This window comes from Acipenser ruthenus, chromosome 33, assembly GCF_902713425.1.
Source record: "Acipenser ruthenus chromosome 33, fAciRut3.2 maternal haplotype, whole genome shotgun sequence".
Lineage (NCBI taxonomy): Eukaryota > Metazoa > Chordata > Actinopteri > Acipenseriformes > Acipenseridae > Acipenser > Acipenser ruthenus.
Window position 1 is genome coordinate 13,281,886 of NC_081221.1, and position 5,016 is coordinate 13,286,901.

The following is a 5,016-nucleotide window of genomic DNA, read 5'->3' on the forward strand; positions in this document are numbered from 1 at the left end:
AGGAACTAATAACACATGTGTAAAATCAATGAATCCATCTATTGTTACTTTTTTCATTAATCTAACAATGTCCTGAAATAAGAATTCTCTTGATTACACAAGCACATATTATTATTATTATTTATTTCTTAGCAGACACCCTTATCCAGGGCGACTTACAATTGTTACAAGATATCACATTATTTTTACATACAATTACCCATTTATACAGTTGGGTTTTTACTGGAGCAATCTAAGCAATTCATACAGCAAGTACAGTCAGAGGAAGCAGAGAGTGAGGGAGTGTGCCACGGGATGTTGGTACAGATAAGCCCGCTGCGATACTTACTCTACAGAGCCGAACCTTCCTGGCCCAGCATCATCATTATTATTTATTTCTTAGCCGACACCCTTATCCAGGGTGACTTACAGTTGTTACAAGATATCACATTATTTTTACATACAATTACCCATTTATACAGTTGGGTTTTTACTGGAGCAATCTAGGTAAAGTACCTTGCTCAAGGGAGCAGCAGCAGTGTCCCGCACTGGGGATTGAACCCATAACCCTCCGGTCAAGAGTCCAGAGCCCTAACCACTACTCCACACTCATATACTTTAACTTAGACAGATGAAGACCATAAATCACCAAGCAACTAATAGTAAATGTGTAAAATCAATCAAAGTAAAGAATGATACTAAATAATTAATTAATCAGGTAAATAAAGCCCCTTTTCAATTCAGGACATTAGTCCAGGCACAATAAGAGCTGTTTTTCAATTCCAATTCTCATTCCCTTTAATCAATTCCAACACGACTGATCAAAATTGCAATTAGCAGTATTCTGTTAAAATGAGCTTCTCACAATGGCAACAAATTACTTCAATTGAAGTCACTGTCAATTCAATTGGCTTCAATAGAAAGCAGGTGAACAATCAAAACAATGGTGTTTCTGAAATATCAACTGTAATTCCTTCCAAGACCTTCAAAGGAATTTAGATTGGAATTGGGAATTCAAACCCTGGGCACAAGACTTAGTTCAATAAAGAAGTATGATTTATATATAAACCAGGCTTAATCATGGAAAATACTTTTCATAAGATTGTGAAGCGTGTGTATGATGCCCTCACTAATGCAGAGAAGCAGAAAAGACCTTTAATAAAACTGATCCTCCTCTTCTGCAGTCAGCTCTTGCATTCCTGTTTAAACACTGGCTTTGATTTCCTTGAGCTCTTTATCTGAAGCAGGTGACAACACAGCCAGGAGCTCCTCAACTCTCATTGTTATGCTCCTTTCAAACTCCTTCTTCCTCATCAGTGCGAGGTTATATATCCCATCCCGTGCAGCTCTACAGGCATCTGCCAGTTTCATTCGTTCACTATTAAACACAGGGTCGTTGGGATCTAAGCCCATGAGCTTCCTAAAGGCTGCTGACTCAATCCATGAGGTACTGGCTGGAGACCTCCATGTAGGTCCCTGAAATCATGTGGACCAGGCTGGTAATGTTAGACACCTGGAAAGCCTGGCTGTAAATCATGTCTTTTACAAAAGCGTTGGAAGAATATCCTGCTACTTGTTGAATGTTCTCAGCAGTAGAGACATATTCCTCAAGATAAATGAGACAGGTTTGGATTAAACTGGATATCATCTGGAAGAACTGTACCATTTTCTCCCATTGCTCTTTAACTCGTCCCATTACATTAAGGCCCTTGACCAGCATCTTCACGGTTGTCTTGAAGTCTATTTTCTTAATCTCACAGCTTCTCATTGTGACCAGGATCTCTGTCAGTTCCTTGTTGTTCTCCAGTTTTGTCGCTTGCTCACTAGACTCTTTCTTCATCTTTGCTTCCTCCAGTTTCAAACTTATATACCTCCTTTCTTCTTCATAACACTGCTTTGAATTCAAGCAGGCCTCTAGGATTTCCTGGATGAGGAGAACAACATCAGTGAATTTCTTCTCTGTTGACTCTGCAAGCCGTTTGCACTCTTCTGCTATCGTTGATATGTTTAGAAGTTGACTAGGGAGTAACGCCTCGATGAGTTCATCATTGTCTTGAAGAAGTATCTTCGCTGTCATTGTCGTATAATTTGGTACATGGTGGGAGTGCAGCCGGATTTGGTCCATGTTCTTATGGGCCTCGTTGAAAGCGATCCACCCTGAATTGCTGACCTGCATGAGACAGGCTCGGAACGAACCCGGGTAGCGGATGTACTTGAAGCCATCCTTTGGTGGGTTTTGATTTACAGAAAAGTCTACATCTGAAGAAATAAACATAAGCTCTCCTAAAATGGCTGTATAGAGGGGCCCGGACATCAGGTACTCCTCCCAGTTAGCGTAAGGTTTCATCAGCAGTTCAGTTTCTTTCCTCACAGCTTCAGCCTTTGAAATATTCAGAACTGCTGCATTTGTAAAAGCCATTGTTCTTCCTCTTTCCTATTGGAAGAGAACAGATCATTGTATTAGAGTCGTATGTATATGTTAGGACTGCAAGCCGAAATACGACCCAGTTGGGATCGGGTCGACCGCATCGGCTTGGGTTACACCCCAGACCATCTCTTGTAAAGGGAGATGTGGCCACTGTCTGTTTCAATAATAAATCTCACCCACTCAAAGCAGCACACAGTTATTACAGAGAAAGATGTACAATCAGCTGGTTTCTTTCCTGTTTAATCAGTGTTTGAACCAGGCTGGTGCTCAGTGCTGCCACTTCAGACTCGGGTATAATTATGACCTCCTCTACCAGCTGGGGATTTGTACTTTGCAATACTGAAGTCAATATAGTCTCATCTGGGCATTGTAAGTCCACTTTTTCCCATTTCAAGCACTGCTTTGAAATACAGTGTGCTCAAAAACCACACTACACACTTGTTTTACATAGTAAAAACTTAGCAACGATTATGGAGTGAATATTCACAATCTCATTGAAAACATGCTGTTATAAAAATGATAATGCAGAGAACAAATAACAAGGATCGGTCATCACTAGTTCACTCAGCAAGCCTGCTTTGCTTGACAAAAACAGGCTGTGTGGTCCAGTGGTTAAAGAAAAGGGCTTATAACCAGGAGGAATGCCCCTTTATCTAATCTCCATTTGTGACCCCTGGTCCTTGTTTCTTTTTTTCAGGTCAAAAAAGTCCCCTGGGTCGACATTGTCAATACCTTTTAGAATTTTGAATGTTTGAATCAGATCACTGCGTAGTCTTCTTTGTTCAAGACTGAATAGATTCAATTATTTTAGCCTGTCTGCATACGACATGCCTTTTAAACCCGGGATAATTCTGGTTGCTCTTCTTTGCACTCTTTCTAGAGCAGCAATATCCTTTTTGTAACGAGGTGACCAGAACTGAACACAATATTCTAGGTGAGGTCTTACTAATGCATTGTAAAGTTTTAACATTACTTCCCTTGATTTAAATTCAACACTTTTCACAATATATTCAAGCATCTTGTTGGCCTTTTTTATAGCTTCCCCACATTGTCTAGATGAAGACATTTCTGAGTCAACATAAACTCCTAGGTCTTTTTCATAGATCCCTTCTTCAATTTCAGTATCTCCCATATGACATTTATAATGCACGTTTTTATTGCCTGCGTGCAGTACTTTACACTTTTCTCTATTAAGTGTCATTTGCAATGTTTCTGCCCAGTTCTGAATGCTGTCTAGATCATTTTGAATGACCTTTGCTTCTGCAACAGTGTTTGCACTCCTCCTATTTTTGTGTCATCTGCAAATTTAACAAGTTTGCTTACTATACCATAATCTAAATCATTAATGTAGATTAGGAATAGCAGAGGACCTAATACTGATCCCTGTGGTACTCCACTGGTTACCTCTCTCCATTTTGAGGTTTCTCCTCTAATCAGTACTTTCTGTTTTCTACATGTTAACCACTCCCTAATCCATGTGCATGCATTTCCTTGAATCCCTACTGCGTTGTTTGAGAATTAATCTTTTATGCAGGACTTTGTCAAAAGCTTTCTGGAAATCTAAATAAACCATGTTGTGTGCTTGGGCAGTAGTGTGGAGTAGTGGTTAGGGCTCTGGACTCTTGACCGGAGGGTCGTGGGTTCAATCCCAGGTGGGGGACACTGCTGCTGTACCCTTGAGCAAGGTACTTTACCTAGATTGCTCCAGTAAAAACCCAACTGTATAAATGGGTAATTGTATGTAAAAATAATGTGATATCTTGTAACAATTGTGAGTCGCCCTGGATAAGGGCATCAGCTGAGAAATAAATAATAATAATTATGCATTGTCAATGTTGCATCCTCAAAAAATATCAAGCATGTTAGTTAGACACAACCTCCCTTTTCTAAAACCATGCTGTCTCCCAGGATGCTGTTACCATATAGGTAATTTTCCATTTTGGATCTTATTAAAGTTTACATAAGTTTACATATAATAGAAGTCAGGCTTATTGGTCTGTAGTTACCTGGTTCAGTTTTGTCTCCCTTTTTGTGGATCGGTATTACGTTTGCAACTCTCATCTCATACTTTATCAGGACTTCAAACTAAATTTTTATTTCACTTTCCTTAGAAATGCGTCCTCTGCTGTGAATTGTGGGATTGTAGTCCTGGGCAAGGTGTAATTAAACTGGGCGGAGAGATACGCATCCCAGTTTCTAAAGTTAGAGTTAAGGAAAGGTCACATATACGTGACTAATCAGTTTACAGCCTCAGTACAGCAGTGAAAATGTCGCCCTGGAAGAGGAAAATTCACTTCCTGTTGGCTTCTAAAACACAATGTGTAAGTTCATTGCCATTGATTGGTACTCCGTTGTAAAGGTGAAGGAAGGTCAGCTTTTCTCGTTCTGAAATCAACACATTCATAAACGGATTCATTTAATACCTGCCGACAAATACTTATAATTACTCCGAAAATATCGGCACACCCCTATGAAATAACACAATAAAAGTTAGCCCCTAGTGGTTTATGGAATGACACGAGGCTGTTTGTGCAGAAGAGGGTTGTTAACGGGCCAAACCAAATAACAAAAATACCAGTATAAAAATAAGACACATTTTACATCACAAA

At 39.7% G+C, this 5,016-nt stretch overlaps 1 pseudogene; it reads right to left on the reverse strand.

Annotated features, from left to right (window-relative positions):
* Nucleotides 1–1,182: 1,182 nt before the first annotated feature.
* LOC131704949 (uncharacterized) lies at nucleotides 1,183–2,398 on the reverse strand (annotated as a pseudogene).
* Between the last annotated feature and the right edge of the window lie 2,618 nt (nucleotides 2,399–5,016).